The sequence below is a fragment of the Elephantulus edwardii genome, unplaced genomic scaffold (assembly GCF_000299155.1).
Source record: "Elephantulus edwardii isolate Elephantulus edwardi_28Jun2011 unplaced genomic scaffold, EleEdw1.0 scaffold00368, whole genome shotgun sequence".
Taxonomy (NCBI): Eukaryota; Metazoa; Chordata; class Mammalia; order Macroscelidea; family Macroscelididae; genus Elephantulus; species Elephantulus edwardii.
The window spans coordinates 982030-1001283 of record NW_006400118.1 but is presented as its reverse complement, the minus strand read 5'-3'; the positions used below and the strand labels follow the sequence as shown (position 1 = coordinate 1001283).

The window sequence follows — 19254 nt, the reverse complement described above, 5'->3', positions numbered from 1 at the left end:
TACCTACCTATCCATTATCTGTCTGTCTATCTATCTATCTATCATCTATCTATCTATCTATCTATCTATCTATCTATCATCTATCTATCTATCATCTATCTATCTATCATCTATCTTCTATCATTTACCCTCCTAAATTCAGACTAATGCATTTAAAAACATACTGAAGATCTAAAATAATTCCATCAATAGTTTAAAGACTGGGGACAAGAACAGAAAGTTCAAGTGTTGATCACTGTCTTCAAGATATTTTCAGTGTGAAGTCTTTCCAAGGAATTTAAGGAGGAAGCCACACACGTGGAACAGTTGATGTAGCTCTCTTTTTTATTGCCATCCAATCAGACTCATAGCTGATCCTCCAGTGACTCTCCCAGACTGTCAACCATGTAGGACAAGATTGCCCATCTTTCTCCCACAGAATAGCCAGTGAATTTGAACCTTCTAGAGAGGCATGGCTGTTGGGCTAGCAGCATAACACTCTAAAGACTAGGACATGTAACCAGATAGAGAAAAGTGTTAAACACAGGGGGATAAAGAGGTCTCTTTGTTGTTGTTGTCAGATACTATTAAGTCAGAATTGACCCATAGTTGACCCTTCAGTGAGTTCTCAAAGGCAGTAAATCACATGAGAGGAGATCACCTATCTTCCTGAGGAACAGCTGGTGGATTCAAACTACATGCCTTTGGGATTGCAGCACAGCTTCTTACCACCAGGCTACCAGAGTTTAGAAAGCTTTAAGACCTGGAAGATGTTGCTAATATGGAGACATTTGCTCTGTGAGAAGGAAGAGAAAACTATTTCAGGCCAAATGTGGACCAAATTACAGAGTTGAGAGTGAGATTGACATGAGCAACTTTCATCAAATGGCACATGTCAGTGGTATCACCTTGCATGGGACCTCGTGGTGAACTCGCCATGAACCTCCTCCTGTACCAGACAATCTAGAATGCTTCCTAATGCTCATGAACAATTTTAGTCATACAACAACATATTATAACCAGCTCTAAAATGTTTAAATAAAAAATTCTTTAAAATTATAGGATTCTGAGGCTTCGTCTGACATACTTTGGACATGTTTTAAGGAGGGAGAGGTCCTTGGAGAGGGACATCATGTTTGGGAGGGTGGAAGGACAACACAGCAGGGGAAGACCCTCTATGAGAGGGATTGATTCAGTGACTGGGGAATCGGGATGGGTATGTCAGAGGCAGTGCGATTGGCACAGGATAGAGCAGAGGTTAGGGCTGTTGTACATAGGGTCGCTATAAGTTGCAAGTGACTCGATGGCACATAACAACTTGTTGTTGTTATGTGCCTTTGACCCTTCAGTAGATTTTCTAACCACCTGCGCTTATGTTGGCTGTGCAATTCCATACCCACTAGCCTACCAGAGCTCCCTTAGTAAATACAATTGTTTCTAAACTCTTCCTATATTGAATTAGTGCATTATGAGTTATAATATTATTAGAAACTTAACAGAAGGCTTTTACTTTTGTCTCTTCTTTTAATCACCAACTTATTCTCAAAAATATTATTGATACAGTTAGTAATTAACCTTGTTTTTAGATGCCATTAAATTGACTAAAACTTACAGAAACTCGATGAACAACAGATGGGAACCTATCCTTGTGTCCCTGCCGTGCTCAAGCACATTGTTCCAGTCACGGCGTCAACCCAGCTCCTTAGATTTCATCCTCCCTTTCACTGACCCTCTACTTTCCCCAAAGTGATGTCTTTTTTACCTCTAAGAAAGATACAAATCAAAACAGCTATGAGATATCATCTCACCCCAGAAACAATAGCAAAGTTCAACAGAGCAGCAAACACCAAATGGTGGTGAGGTTGTAGAGAAATTGGAACACTTACCACTGTTGGTGGGAGTGTAAAACGGTGCATCCGTTGTGGAAGGCAGTACGACGCTTTCTCAAAAAGCTGGAAATAGAATTACCATTTAATCCAGCAATTGCACCACTGGGAATATACCCTAAAGAAACCAGAGCTGCCACCCAGGCAGATATATACACACCATGTTTATTGTTGCTTGGCTCACAATAGTAAAGAGATGGAAGCAACCCAAGTGCCATCAACAAATGAATGGCTAGAGAAGCTGTGGAATATTCACACAATGGGAATACTATGTAGCACTGAAAGACAAGAAACTCATGAAATAGTATACAAAATGGGTGACAGGAAAATATCTTCTAACAGAACAAGAAGGCAAGCAGCCTTAACCCAAGATCACCAGTAAGGTGATAAAGTGTCCTCCCTTTCCCCCTTCACATCAACGCCCCTGTTCAGCATGAAGAAGCCAGAGAGTCGGCATCTGGTTCCCAAATCAGTAAGACAGTTGACATTGGAAAATTCTTGTCATTTTCTTGTAGCATCTGGTCCCCACTGGATCACTTTCATTTCCTTCACCTGCTCCCCCCCACCAACCAACTTCTGCAGCTCTGCAACTGCAACCCTGCCCATCCTACCCTTCTGCCCCCAACCCTCACCTCCTTGTACCCCCAATATGTTTTTTCCCAATAAAAATTTAAAAAATTGGGTGACCTTGGAGGACATCATGCTGAGTGAAATATCTCAGTCACAAAAAGACAAATACTGCATAATCCCACTGTTATAAAACAGAACTGACATGAGAGTTGGGGAGAAACTAAGAAAAGAAGGGATAAGAAATGAGCACTGCATTTAAATAGATGAGAAAAGAACTGTCTAAAAGAAATATATGATTAGGTATTATTCACACGACAACAGTCCAGAATAAAAGCTGCATAGCAGAGTGGACTGAGGAGCGGGGCATGAAGGGAGGAAATTGTGCAACAATTAAAGACTATTTTTAAAGAAAAAGTGAACGGGGTGGGGGGTAAGGAGGAAAATGCACAACAATGGATGAACTGAAATCCAAGTTTTCTGCAAACTCTCATTAAAATATCAATTAAAAAATTAAGAAAAAAAGAAGAAAGACTGGTTATTGCAGTATTGTAGATAAAACACCAGAAAAATACCCCTCAGTGTATGTTAGCAGATATGCAGATTCAATCAGACATTCAAAGCATCACTCTAATGTGAATAATAATGACAGCTTCAGTGAAGTGTATGAGCAGGTTCACAAAGTAAATTGGCGTAGAGTTCTATCTAGACTTTTACATATATTGAAATACATATGAGAAATGCTTTTGGTATTATAACCAACTAGAGGAATATCATTATATTTTTTTAAAAATCTAAGTCTTTGTTGAAACACTGGACAGAAATTTTGTAGATAATGATTTTGGTGTCACCTCTTCTGAAAGTGTCACCTAATCTGGACCAACTGTACCACGTTTACCCAATAATGTCATGGGAGCAAGTAGACTTGGACAAGTATGATGGGTGTGGATACAAACAGATGAATTATTATTGCTTTATGGTATTTTGACGAGAAGAAATGTTTTGCTACATTTAAATTACATGACCTTGGTCTGCTGGAAGTATTGTTAAATATGCATCTTTTTTCCATCTTCTCTTTAATTTTAGATCCAAATTTTCCAGAGGCTACTGATTTCTCACAAATGCCACAACTGTACCCCATATCTGCATTTATTATGTTCCTTTTATTGAAATAATCTAAATTAGATCCTTGATGCTTTTGTGGTTTATCCATATTTTGAATGTGTCAGTAATTCATAGCCCTTCATTACTGAATACCATTCAATTTTAGAAAAATACTGCAATTTTTATCAATTTTCCTGTTTATGGACATTTTACTTATTTCCAATTTAATCTATTATTAATGAATCATAAATGAATGCACTAATAGAATATTAAGTGCATACATTTCTATTTATCTTGAGTAAATATATAGAAATAGCTTTGTTATAGTGTAGGTACATCTTTAGTATTATTAGAAAACATCAGTGCACTGGACAAATTGTCATTTATACACGAGCATTCTCATAGTGCCATTATTCATGAAATATCTGATTATTGATTGCAATATTAGAGTTTAAGTCTCCCATCTGTCTTGTGCTTTTGTTCTTGTCCTATATGATCTTTGCTTCATTTCTCATCATACACCTTTTGAAAAATTTTATTTGGTTTATTCCTTTATATTTTTTGCTATGATTCTGTTTTTTAAAGAAAATTATTGTCTAATGTTTATATTAATAATAGCTATTTTTGGGAATCCCAGAACACCTAATTATGCCCATGTCATTAGAATAGACCAGGAAAACATTGCATGGTTTAAAATCAGGAAAAGAGTGCATCAGGTATGCACTCTGTCTCCAAACTTTTCAATTTGTATGTGGAACAGTTCATTGAAGAGGCTAGACGTTTATGAGGAGGCGTGTGGCATCAGGATTGGAGGAAGACTCATCAACAACCTCCATTATGCAGATGACACAATCTTGCTTGCTGAAACTGAGAAGATCCTGAAGTGTTTGCTACAGAAGGTCAAGGGGTGTAGTCTTCAATATAGACTGCATCTCAACATCAAGAAACAAAAAAACAAAGATTCTCATCACTGGGTCAATTTGCAGCACCATGATAGATGGAAAAGAGACTGAGATTGTTAACAATTTCAGTTGACTCGGATCCATAATCAGCCCTCCTGGCACCAGCAGTCAGGAAATCAAAAGACCAATTGCGTTAAGTAAATTTGCTGTCAGAGACTTCTCCAGTGTGTTGAAAAGCAACAGTGCCACTCTAGAGACTAAAGTGTGCCTCATCTAGGCCATACTCTTAGCAATTCCTTGCTGTGCAACACAGAGCTGAACAATAACTAAGGATGATAGAAGAAGAATCGATGCCTTTGAGTTGTAGTGCTGGAGAAGAGTATTGAGTGAGCATACTGTGAACTGCTAAGAGACCCAACAGGTCTATCTTGGAGAGGGCAAAACCAAGCTGCTCTTTGGAGGCAAGGATTTTGAAGCTCCTTCTCACATACTTTGGACAGATGGCTAGGAGGGACTAGTCTTTGAAGTACATCATCCTTGAAAGGGTAGAGGGACAACATATGAGAAGAATGCCCTGTATGAGATGGATTGATGCAATTGTTGGGGTAATGGAGTTAGATGTGTCTGAGATTGGCTCAGAATAGGGCAGGGCTCAGAGCTATTGTGCATTGAGTTGCTATGAGTCACAGTCAACTTCAAGGCACATAACAACAATAACAACATTAACCACCTAATAGTATTACTCTGTTTATTTTCATGCATATTTTAAAAACCCAACAGGAGTATAAGGGAGATCTGGTGGCCTAGTGGCAAGAAGCTGCACTGCAGTCTTGAAGGCACGTGGTTTGAGGCTGTTAGCAGTTCTGAATGAGAAAGATAGGCATTCTCCTCCAGTGCAAGTATCTGTCTCTGAAAGCCCACCGGAATGCAGCTGTGGGTCGGTTCCAACTCTGGTACACAGCAGCAAACAGCAGTATCATTCTCTTTATCCTCTGTTTTAACTGCCGGATTTTACTATAATGCATCTTACATCTTCAGCGTTATTTTGTAATTAATTTTTAAATAATCAATTATTTTTTTACATACATTTTAAAGACAAGAGCACCTTGCAATTTTTTTATGTTCAATATTTAGATTTTCATTTATACCTGGTATAAATTTCCTTTGATTTGAAGAACTTTATTTAACATTCCTTACATTGGAGATGAATTATTTTGAAAATACATATTTTACCTTCTATTTGTAAGAAGAGTTTCTCAATGCAAGTTGCAATTTCTCACTAACAGTTTTAACATTTGATTTTTTTTGTTCTCAGACTTTGTTTCCTATGAAAAGTCAAAGGTTATTTTATCATTTTGACCTGTTGTTTAATGAATTTTTTCTTTCTGAGTGCTTTAAAAGATAGATAGACATATAGATGATAGATAGATAAATAGATATGTGATAGATTGATAGATGAGAGATAGAGATAGGGATAGAGATAGATACAGATGATATAGATATAGATATCGATAGATTAGATATAGGTCTATCAGGGAGCTCTAGTGGAGAAGGATAGGCTATTCCCTCCCCTGTGATTAGCTGTCTCTGAAGCTCACCAGCAGGTCAGCCATGGGTCGGTTCTGACCCTATGGTACACAGCACCACCACCACTGATGATCTAGAGGCAAGAAGCTGTGCTGCAATCTTTAAGGCATGTGGTTCGAATCCACCAGCGCTCCAAAGGAGAATAGGCAAATCCTCCCATGCAACTAAATGCTTTTGAAAACCCACTGGAGGGTCAACCATGGGTCAGTTTCAACTCCACAGTGCACACAACAAAGACAGATAGATAGATATAAATATAGATGATAGATAGATAGTGATAGATCGACAGATAGATTGATCGAGCAATAGGTCGATCGATTGATAGATAGATTGATTTAGGTGTGTGGGGAGCCAAAGTCGAAGCACTAGGAACCGTTGTGGAGAGGACCAAGCTGCAGCTTACCACCTTGATCATTGATACACCAGGGGTTGGAAAACCACACTAGGCAAAGAGCTTACCTCAAGATCAGGACTGAAATACATTCATGTGGACGATTTAGCTCAAGAAGTCTGATCACCAGATATCAGAGCAAGACGAATTCTCTCAAGAGCAGGCCAAAAGATGCACAGATGATGGCACAGATTCTGAACGACATGGGCTTTACAGAGTAGGAGCCAAAAGTTAGAAATCAGATGTTGGATTTTGCCTTCCGATATGTCATTACAGTTGTAGACAATGCAAACATTTCTTCAAGCCATGCTAAGAATGCAACTGTTGATACAGATGATGTGTGATTGGCAATCAATGTTGTGCTGACCAATCTTTCAGTTCTCCTCCCCCAAGAGATTTTTAATTATATATTGCACACCACAGAAGTCAAACTCCCTTGCCTTTGATCAAACCATATTCCGATCCTAGATGCCACCTGAAAGGTATTGCTTGACTGCTCCAAATTATAGACTTAAATCCAAAAAGAAAAAAAGACACTTGGTGCTGCAGGAAGAATTACAGCTCCAAAGCTAAGTGTTGGTTCTGTTACTAGCAGACCTAGTATTTTCACACTGGCTACACCAACCCCACAAACCATGTCTGTTTCAATTAAAATAGGGGCTCCGATGTCCCTCACAGGGCAATGATTTATAGTCCAGATGCCCACCTCACAGTCCCCAGCTGTAAAAACATTGATTCCAGCAACACCAGCAGTCCAGAATGTTTTGATTAATCCATCATTAATTGGGCCCAAAAATATTTTATTATCAGTAATATGGTGGTTGTTGTTACACGCATCAAGTTGCTTGCTACTCATAGCGACCCTCTGTACAACAGCCTTAAACCCTGCTCTATGCTGAGCCAACCTTACTCTCTCTGACGCAACTATACCCCCATTACCCCAGTCACTGAGTCGATCTATCTCATTCATTGAAGATCTTCCTCTCCTGAGCTGTCCCTCCACCCTATCAAGCATAACATCCCTCTCCAAGGACTGGTCCCTCCTTGTAACATTTCCAAATTATGTCAGACGGAACTTCAGAATCCTTGACTCCAAGGAGCAGCCTCTTTTCATCAATATGTTTTCATTAAAATATTGCTGATGAGCAATGGAATTCACTGAAAAGAAAAATGTGAAGATGACGACGATGACAGTGATGATGATTATGTGCAAACTAGTCTTGATACATGTACATGATATATGCTTGGTCCTCAGTCTATTGTACTGAAATCAAACATGCATGCTGGATATTTTCAGGTTTGTCTTAGAACACTCTTAGCATTTAATGAGTGAATACAATTCTACTTTCCAGTTGAGATGGTGGAATTTTAAAATTACTTCAAGTTTTTATCAGGCTTTAAATGAGAAAAATAAAGAAGCCTCTCTCTATAGATAGTTGTTGTTATGTGTGATTAAGTCACTTGTAACTCATAGCAATGCTATGCACAATAATGCTCAACTCTGCTCTATTCTGAGCCAATCTCACTGTCTCTGACTCATCTATCCCCATTACCCTAGTTACTGTATCAATCCATCCCTTCTGGAGTCTTCCTCTCCTGTGCTGTCCCTCAACCTTTCCAAGCATGTTGTCCTTCTCCAAAGACTGATCCCTCCTGGCCACATGCCCAGAGTATGTGAGAGAGAGAGAGCTACAAAAGCCTTGTCTCCAAGCAACAGCCTGGTTTCACCCTCTGTAGGACAGATATGTTTATTCTCTTGGCAGTCCATGGTCTGATCAATACTGTTCTCCAGCACTACAGCTCAAAGGCATCAATTCTTTATCTGTCATCTTTATTTATTTTCTAGCTTTCTGATGCATATCAAGTAATTGCGAAGACTATGGCTTGGATCAGGGTGATATAGCTATATCTCTATCTCTATTTTTATCTCTCTATATCTGTATGAAATCTGTATCTCTATATCATCTCTCTCTCTCTCCACACACACACACACACACACACACACACACACACACACACACACACACACTTCAATTATGTTTATTTTGGTCTAGTTATCTTTATGTTTAGTCTGTTTGTTAACTTCTTAGCTTTATGTAATTATATTTCATATCAAATCTTGAAATGTTTTGGTCACATTTATGCTCACACTTTGTGCACCTCTATTTCTTTTTCTTATCCTCAAAAATCTTCAAAGTCTTGCCAAGTATCTTGATATTATCTCAAAGATCACGGAGGCTCTGTTAATTTTCCAGCTATTTGTTTCTATGCTTCAATTTTCATTGTTTCTATTCTCTGGTCTAGAAAGTCTCTGATGGTTTCTTCTGAAGCGTCTCATCAAGTGTTAAACATACTGTGGTTTTTAAACTTTCATTATGTGTGTTGTTTTTGTGTGTGTGTTACATTATTATTATTATTATCTTGGGTGCCTCTGAGTAGAGTTTGCCTTCTTGTGGCCTTAGGAAGAACAGCTCGAAATCCTGCCCTATCCTGTGCTGTCCTCCTCAGCTCTCACAGACTTGGGCCCCTTGCTACAATCACTATGTTAGTCCATCTGGTCAAAGGCCTTTCTCTCTTTTGCCAACACTCCACCTTTCCAAACATGGTGTCCCTCTTCAGGGAGTAGCCCCTTCTAGAAACATACCCAAAGAACGGGAGTTGAAGCTTTGATATCTTTGCTCCAAGGAGAACTCTGATCTGTTCCAATGCAGTGTTCATTATTTACTTGCTCTTTTCTTAGTTTCCCCAAGAAAAACTTTGATGGCAATTTCTCCAAGACATACTTGTTTGTTCTTTTGGCGGTCCATGAAATATCCAACTTTCTTCTCCAGCATCACAGCCCAAAGGCATCAAATCTTCCTATGTCATACTGATTCATCATCCAGGTCTCACATCCATGAGGTGCACCTTTGAAGGAGGAGCCCTGGAGAAATAGTCTTTCCAAGAAAATAAACTTCTAGGAGGAGAGAAGACAGGCTCTGTGGGTGCTTCTTTATCTGAAAAACCAGGAAGGCTGTAATTCTATGAGACCGTTTCTTTTATTACTAGAGTAGAAAAGCTGTGTGTGACTTTGTAGAAAGTATTCCTTTATCTAGAAAGGCAGGATGTGCCCAATACACAAATCCCTGCCCTGCTGACCGTGTAAAGCTAATACTGATGCTTCACAACCACTAGTGAGTTTAGAACCACTTCTTTGTCTGTTTCCTATAAAAAGCCCAGAACAAAACAGATCAGGAGGCAGCGCACTCATTTTGGACGATAGTCCTCAAAGCTCTGCTGGCATCATAAAATACTTTCTCTTATTAAAGAGGTTTTGTAGTCATTTTTCTAGGCAACGTCTCCCCTGGGTCTTGTCTTCTTGTAACACCTTATTCTTCAAACTGATATCATTGCTTCTCAGTAATTTAGAGAGCTACTTGACTGCAGACTTTCTTTTTTAAATTTTATTTAAATTTATTATTAATTTCAGTAAAAATTTACAGAGACTTTGGATTTCCATTCATTCATTGTTGCACTTTTCTCCCCTCCCAACCCTCCCCTCTAGTACACTACCCTCGTGGAAAAGTAAGTCTTTCATTGTTTTACAAACACAGTTCCACTCTACCATGTAGCCTTCACTCTAGACTTTTGTCATGACAGAAATACCTAATCACATATGCCTCTTAAACAGTTTTCTCCCTCATCTGTTTCAATGCAGTATACATTACTGAACCCATCTTTCTCGGTCTCTCCCCAACCCCAAGGTCAGTCCTGTTTTACAACAGTGGCACCAGACTGCACACTTTCTTAACGCAATACCAATTTTTTTACCAAGAAAAAGTTGGCATCAAGTGATGATTGTGGATTCAAGTAGAACGAAATTGTTGATAATTTCAATCTTTTCTTCTTCTATTATGTTGTTACCTATTGGTGAGAATTTTTATTTTCTTGACAATGGAATCCATATTGAAGATACGGTCCATATTGAAGGCTGTAGTCACTGGTCTTCTGCAGCAAGTGCTTCAAGTCCTTCTCACATTCAGCAAGGAAAGCTGTGTCAGAATTTCCAATTTGTTGTTACTGTTTTCTTTACTGAGAGCCTGTCTCTGTACATTTCCTCACTACAATGATGTTTCTCATTAAGATAAAAATAGTGGACTTACTCTTCACAATGTTTATCCCAGGCCATTGGCCTTGACTTCTGTTATGTGAATCTGGGTGGGAACATGCAAGTAAGCTGTGTGGACTATGGGAATGGTTAGTCTTGCCATTCTGCCACGTTTATATGGAGCAGTCTCAGGGTGGGAAATGGAACTCTCAAGCAGAAAGAAGGAAGAAGAGAGAGCAGCGTGTGTCTTCTGGAGATTTCCTGCACCAGAGGCATGTAAACCCATATTGAGTTATCGCCACAGCGGCAGCTGGGAGTTGTGGTGAATTAAAGACAGAACTGAGTAAGATCTGTCACCCACTAAGCCAGGGCCTTCTCTCAAGGTTGCTGTGTTGAGCTAATGAGAGAGCTGAGTAAGATCTGTCACCCAGGAAGCCAGTGCTTTCTCTCAACAGGGTTGGAGGACTCACAGTAGAGTGATGTCATAGCAGGAATAAGAACTTCATAGGGACCTGTGTTGACCTAGTGGTAAGAAGCTACTCAGTAATCCTAAAGGTGTGTGGTTTGAAGGCACCAGTTTGTCCAAGGAAGAAGGGTGAGCAGTCCCCTCTCATGTGACTTACTGCCTCTGAAAACCCACTGCAGGGTCAGCTCTGAGTTGGTTCCTATTCAAAAGCACACACAAAAATAGCAACAGGAACTTTGGAACACTTGCTTGAAACATCAAAGGTGAAGGTCACAGGATGAGCAAAGGCACCTGAGATGTTGTCCGGACTGAAGAATTGTGTCCCCTTTCCAATCTGATTTGTAACCTGTTCACTTACCTGCTGGACTCCACGATTGCATGGTCTGGGAGATCCCTGGGAGAGGTGGTTGGTATCAGAATTTATGCTGGTGAGGGGAAGGAAGTGCAGCTTGCCCGACCTCATGAGAATGAGTTTTACAACGTAGATGCTGTCAACGGTGACTCCTTGTGAAGTCAGTTAATAGGTATGAGAGGCAGCAGCCCTCATGCTGGCCAGAGTGTTTTTATAAAGTTTGACCATGAGTATACTTAGAGTAGTATTTTTAGACTCCTTGATGGTTAACTGAATTAATTCTGCCATCTACAGTTCTGTTGTTATTTATCAGTTTTATTCTTGGTTATGGGTCTTTCTGTTCTGCTTCTTTGCATGTCCAGAATATTTTCAATGATGTCTAGACATTGTGAGGGTAAAGCGTATATTGTGAGTACTGTAACTGTGCGTCTCTGGATTTGTTTCTCTACTTGAAGAATATAGTTATGCTGAGTGAACTAACTCAGTCTCATAAGGACAAATACTGTATAAGACCATTATTGTAGAATGAGAATGAGAATCTAATGGCGGAGTTACTTAATCACATGGTCACACAATTTGTTGGGTGGAAGAATGGAAGGATTAGAGAAAAGGGAAAGATCCGGTATGAAAAACAACCCACACAAATGTTATGAACTTTGTATGTAAATCAATATAAAATAAAATTTTTTTAAAAAAGAATATAGTTAATATTTCATCTCTTTGCTTCTGAAGTTTGGGTTTTTTGCTTTGTTTAACAAAGTTTTAAGCTTTCCATGCTACCTTGGCCCTGCTGGCACAGTCTGTGGGAGGTTGTACCACTAGTTGAAATGCTGTACCTCTCTGCAGGTTTGAATCTGTCGGCTGCTCTGTGGAAGAAAGCTGAGTAATCACTTCTCAAAGGATTTACAGCCTCTGAAAACCTGCTAGAAGGTCAGCTCTGGGTCACCTGTAACGCCATGACAATGAACATGAGTTTGAGAAGGAGAACTAATCCAGGATCCGTTCATTCCGTCATATTTTAAAAGGGAGTCTAAATAGAACTCTATCAAACCATATCATGTAAGTGTATGTGGAGTAAAGAAATTTCTAGTGAGTTAAGTAGCAATCTTACTCATTAGAGTATATTTTAAGAGGATAATGACTACTTTTTAATTCTACTTTAAGGAACTGCAGTATTTATTTAGCCAACAGTATCATGACATAATCTTTCTTTTTTATGAGTAAATTATTCCTTCATAGAAACTGCTGAAGAATATGTCTCACTGGGGAATGAATTGCTTTCCATTGTTTTTATTTATCCTTAAGCTACTGCTCATTAAGCATGAAAAGACAGACTGTGCAAAAAAATACAATGTGAGAAGGAAGATTTAGGGAACGTTGATGGACAGGATGCATCTTGCTCTAGTCCGCCAGTCTACTGAGCTGAAATGAACCTACTCCCTTCACCCGGATGAGGGAGCACATGGTGTGTTTCATTTAAAAACCAAAATAGGTGTCAGAAATTTATGAATTCGAATTTTGTATATAAACTAGTAGAAAATTTTAAAAAAAGATATGAAAAGACACAGCGACTCCAGCAATGGGATCAAGTGTGTCCATGATAATGAGATGACATATAATAGGCCAGAGATCAGACCCGCTGTTCATAGAATCACTATGAGTTGTCCTCAACTCAGCGGCACCTAGGAACAACAGCAACAAAATGTTACATGTAAGGAACCACGACAGAGGAGCGTTAGGCTGTTAAATGAAAGGTCATTGATTGAAATCCATAAACTCTCTCTTAACAGAATACTTGTAAAAATGGTTCATGTTAGCCCAGTGAATAAAGAGTTTTAACACTAACTAAAAGTCAAGCGGTTAGAATGCACCAGTAGCTCCATGGCAGAAAAATGGGCAATCTCTTCTTTTGTGATTTAAAGTCTCTGAAAACCTGTCAGAGGGGCAGTTATGAGTTGTTCAAGATATCTTGATATCTTCCCACAGTTCATCTGGTCTTTGTTCATTAGTGTTTGAGGCCTCAAGCCTGTTCTTAAGGTGTTTTTTTTTTTATTATTTAGGGGAGATATACTCAATCAAATTTTGGTTCCTATGGATATGATTTAAGCTTCTTTAGCTTTAATTTGTACTTGAATATGAGTAGTTGATTATCTGTTCCACAATCCACACCTGGCTCAGTTTCCACTGTTGATATTGAACTTCTCCAAGGATTCTTTCCACAGTTGTAATCTGATTCTTGGGTATACCATCAGATGAAATTCATGCATATAGCCTGATATATGTTTCTTATAAAAGGTATTCACAATGATTATATCATTGATTGTTCAGAGTACTATTATTCTATACCCAGAATAACTTTTTGTCACCAAGACCATATTTTCTGACTATTGATCTTTCTTCCTGGTTCAAGTGTATCAGCTGCTTTGCAGGAGAAAGTTAGGCTATCTCCTCCTGTGCCATTTACTGTCACTAAAAACCTGCTAGAGGCTCAGCTGTGAGTCATGTACCATAATTTCTCAACATATTAAATTGTGGTTGGACATCTAAGTTGTTTCCATGTTCTCATGATTGTGAATAACTCTGCCTTGAATGCTGATGTTAAAAAAAAATATCATTCACGAAGAAAGTAAATTTATAACAAAGCCAGAGGAGGAAGAAAAGACTGAGATGGATGTCAGAAGAGACTGAATAGTAAGTCAAAGCAAAAGGAAGAATTCAGGAAGTTTAAGAGCTGACCATAATTGGCTGGCACAGAAGAAGAAGAAGAAGAAGAAGAAGAAGAAGAAGAAGAAGAAGAAGAAGAAGAAGAAGAAGAAGAAGAAGAAGAAGAAAACAAACCAAACCAACATATAACCAAGAGGCAAGAGGCAACGGTGATGAAGGAGGAAGCCCAACCTGCTCTGAAGGAATTGTCATAAAACAGAGCCCAAGGAATTGATGGAAGGATACCAATTGATATATTTCAACAAACAGATGTGGTCCTGGCTGTGCTCAGTAGGCTATGTGAAAAAAATTTGGAGGATAACTACCTGACTAGCTGACTGGAAGACATCCATATTTATTCCCATTTTAAACAAAATGATCCAACAGAGTGTGGCAGTTACTGACAATATCACTAATATCATATCCAAATAGAATCCTGCTGAAGAGAAAACAAAATCGACTGTTGTTTTTGTTGTTAGGTGCCATTGAGTTGAGTACAACTCATAGCGAATAAAAGTTCTGAACCTACTCCAGTTCTGTGCCGTTCTCACACTTCCTGACACACAAAAGCCCATTGCAGCAGTCACCTTGTCAATCCACTTTGTTGAGGGTCTTCCTTTCCTTTGCTGACCCTCCACCTTTACCAACATCATTTCCCTCTCCAAGGAATAGCACCTCCTAGAAATGTGTCCAAAGTACCTTAGAACCCTCATCATGCTTGCTTCCAAAGTCACTCTGGCTGCACCCTCTCCAAGACATATTTATTCATTTTCTTGGCCGTCCATGGAATGTTCAGTGTTCTTTTCCAACACCAAAGCTCAAAGGCATCAATTATTTTTCTGTCACACTTATTCATTGTCCAGTTCTCAGACACATATCTAAGTAATCAGAAAGACCAAGGCCTGAATCAGACACACCTTAGTCCTCAAACTGACATCACTACTCTTCAATAATTTGGAAAGGTCCCTAACTGCAGATTTTCCCACTGCAATGAGTCTCCTTATTTCCTAATTGTTCATACCAAGGCTGTTAATTGTGGATCCAAACAAAATGAAGCTGTTGACAGTTTTAATCTCTTCTCTATCCATCATGACACTGCCTATTGGTCCAGTGGTAAGCATCTTTGTTTTCTTGCTAATGAGACACAATCCACACTGAAGGCTGCATTCCTTGATCTTCTACATCAAGTGCTTCAAAGCCTTCTCCCTTTAAGCAAGCAAAGTTGTGGCATCTACACAACACAGGTTATTGATGAGGCTCTCTCCAATCCTGATGCCACAATCCTCTTCATAGAGTTCACCTTCTCAGATAATTTGCTCAGTGTTTAGATTTCCAAATTGTGTTAGCAGTCAAGTGTAAGCTGATTAAATGTATCTGATCTCAGTTAAAGTCATCTTGGGTGAGAACCTCTGTGTAGACAAACAGGATCTGTGGGTGGGCCTTGGTATTTAAGATTCAGTCTAGTCCTGCCTGGGAGTGAGACTTTAGCTTGGTGCAGTTGGATCCTGGTGGGTAAGTGTGATTTACTTGAAAACCGTGGTAAACTGGACATTTCTAAATGTTATTAACAATCAAGTGTAAGCTGATTAACTGTATCTGATCTTGTTTACAATCAGCTTCTGTGGGAAGCCTCTGTGTGGGCAAACGGGATCTGCTGGGCGGGCTATTGATCTTGTTTAGAAAGAACATTGTTAGAAGTGGTGCAGCACTTGTCTGTCAGTTTTCTGTACTGTGATTTTTTGAGGGTTGCTGTGATACTGAAATCTTGGCTATTGATGTATCAAATTCCAAAAAGGCTTCACATTGTGGACAGGTTTTGTGGAGCTTCCAGATTAAAACAGATTAGGAAGCAGGATGGGCCATCTACTTCCCAAATAATAGGCTTTTGAAAATCCTATGAACAATAAACAAAGAGGATAGTTATTGTAGTGTAATGGTAGCGTTCAGATTGGAAGTTAGTTAAAATGAGGAAAGTCAATGACAAACATCGTTAAACAGCTGGTACATGGAATGTTCATAGCTTGAATGTTGGAAAACTGAATATTGTTAAAAATGATATGGAACACGTGAATATTAACATACTAGGCATTAGTGAGATGTAATCGACCAGCTATTGCCACTTTGAATCAGATAATCATATGATGAAACTACTGTAGTAACACCTTATATATTTAACATTATAAAAGACATTTTATGTGTTATCATTAGAGAAAATATTTTTTTTCTGACAGCTATTATAAAAAATGTATGCCTCAATAATTTTGGCAATAACCTGTGTTTCTAAGGTTTATTTTCTCTAGTACATGCTAACCCAGCTTGGTTACCACTCTCTGACTACATCCTGTACCTGACCTGGGATCTGGATACTCATAAGAAGTCAAAAACAATAACATAGATGGTGGCAAGTTGCATATGGAGTTTTAGATACTTATTTTGGTAAATTAATGTCTTTTTAAAGGTCAAAGTTGTGTAGATCTGAAGTCATTGTATTTATATTTTTGCAGTGGAAAGCTGGGTGTAAGGAGTCAAAGCTCACCTACTGAGATGGGTAAACAACAGTTTGATAAAGCTCCCTGGAGTGACTCTTGCTTCTCAGAACATAGTTACCCACTCCAGGAATGCGTGCCCTTTTGTAGACTTGATGGAATTTCGAGTACAACCTAATTTTATGTAAATGAGGTGAAACTCTTTTGCCTTTTTAAATGTTGTATCTTATTTTCATGAAAAATAGTACTAGTACTTCTCTTTTTTCGGGTCTTGTTTTGAAGAGAATATCAGAATATTTTTATTCATGAGAAAAATACTGATAAAACAGTTCATATGGTTTCTTTAGGATGGTAATGCTTTCTGTAATGCCTTTCTCCTAGAGTTTTTGGTTTTTTAGCTTTACCCAGTTATTCCCAACCCATTGGTCTCCTCGGTGGCTACTACAGAGGTTTCCAAGGCGAGTCGCTGAGCAGGAGTCTCACAGTCTCTGCGCCACCATCGGCCTCCGTATAGACACGGCTGGAGGAGCGAGAATGTCACTGTCAGCCGCCAGAGAAGACAAGGGCATCGCCACCTCAGTCACCTGCATTTTCGGCTGCTGTTGCTCATGCGTGGAAGAGAAGTTCAAGAAGGGAAAGAATGCACAGGAGACGGGGACTCAGCTTCCTCCCCCAACCCCCAAACAGGTACACATCACCCAGAATCACAAAAGCCCATAAAGCTTGAGATAGAAGCTATCAGCTCAAGGACTGGGTAGCAGGAGATAGATAGGTGTTGAAGGGAGTGGGTGTGAGTAGAAGGGGATGGTGCTGCAGCAGGGAAATGGATGGGTCAAGACATTCATGTCAAGGGTGGGGACAACACTGAAATTATTGGTTAATTCTATAGTTGGGGAAATAGCTTTCATGTGCTCTTTTCATTAAAATGCTTGTCTGTCAGATACCGTTCTAAATCTGAGCATTCAGTTAAGACATACAAGGAACAAGGATTAGCTATCCACTTCCAAAATATTAGGCCTCTGAAAAGCCTATGTATAATAGAACACGCTTAGACTAGCAGATAGGGCAACTGGGGTGGAGCTTCCAAGTATGGAAACACAAAGGAGGAGGAAGAGTTGTAAGCAGACACTAGTGATTGGAACATGGAATGTGAGAAGCACGAATGTAGGAAAATTAGATATTGTTAAGGAAGAAATGGAACACATAAATATTCACATACTAGGTATTGGCATGAGGAGATGGACCGGCATGGAGCATTTTGAGTCAGATGATCATATGATCTACTATGCTCGAGATGAAAAGGTGAGGAAAAATGGGGTTGCTTTCATAGTTAAGAAAAGTCATTTCTAGATCCGTCTTAAAATATAACCTTGTGACAAGATAACACCCATATACATACAAGGAAGTCCACTGAATACCACTATCGTTCAGATATATGCACCAACAACCAGGGCCAAAGAAGAGGAAATAAAAGACTTCTACGAACTTTTGGAGTCAGAGATCGATCAAACATGCAATCAAGATGCACTCATAATAATGGGTGACTGGAATGCGAAAGTTGGGAACAGAGAAGAAGGATCAGTAGTCGGAAAAAAAGACTTGGTGACAGAAATGAAGCTGGAGATAGAACGATTGAATTTTACACAATCAAAGATTTATTCATTGCAAATACGTTTTATAAGAAACATAAATGCAGGTCATACGCATGGATTTTACCTGATGGGATGCAGAGGAATCAGATTGATTACATTTATGGAGAGAACCACTGGAGAAGCTCTATATCAGCTGTGAAAATTAGACAGGGAGCTGATTGTGGAACAGACCACCAACTACTCACATGCAAGTTCAAGCTGAAGCTAAATAAAGTGAAATCAAATTCATGGGAACCAAACTATGACCTTGAGTCTATCCCACCTGAATTTCCAAACCATCTTAGGAACAGGTTTGAGACCTTGAACACTAATGAGCAAAGACAAGATGAGTTGTGGGAAGATATCAGGAAGAGTGCAAAAAGTCATTACAAAGACAGAAGAGGAAGAAAAGACCAAAATGGATGTCAGAAGAGACTCTGAATATTGCATTAGAGCTCTGAGAAGCCAAAGCAGAGGGAAGAAATCAAAATATTAAGGAGCTGAACAGAAAATGTCAAAGGGCAGTGCAGGAAGACAAAGCAAAGTATTATAATGAGATGTGCAAAGAGCTGGAATTAGAAAATCAAAGGGGCAAAACTTGCTTAACATTTCTTAAGCTCAAGAAACTGAAGAAAAAATTCAAGCCTTGAATTGCAATACTTAAGGATGCTTTGGGCAGAATATGAAATGATCCAGGAAGTATTAAAAGAAGATAGAAAGAGTATACACAGTCATTGTACCAAAAGAATTGGTGGACACAGAAGAATTTCATAAAATGACATATGAGCAAGAGCCTGTTGTAATGAAAGAGGAAGTTCAAGCTGCTTTGAAAGAATCAGCAAAAATATGGCCCCAGGAATTGACAGTACATCAATTGATATATTTTAACAAACAGATGCTGCCCTAGATGTGCCCATCAAGTTGTGCCAAGAAATCTGGAGGACAAACACTTGGCCAACTTACTGGCAGAGATCTGTATTTGTTCCCATTCCAAAGAAAGGTGATCAAACAGAGTGTGGAAATTATTGAACAGTATCATTAATATCAATGCATGCAAGATTCTGATGAAGATTATCCAAAAACCACTGGAACAGCACAGCAACTGAGAACTGC

General features: G+C 39.1%; 1 pseudogene; it reads left to right on the top strand.

The window, feature by feature from the left end:
• The first annotated feature begins 916 nt into the window (after positions 1 to 916).
• Positions 917 to 17230, top strand: LOC102853454 (annotated as a pseudogene).
• The last annotated feature ends 2024 nt before the right edge of the window (positions 17231 to 19254 follow it).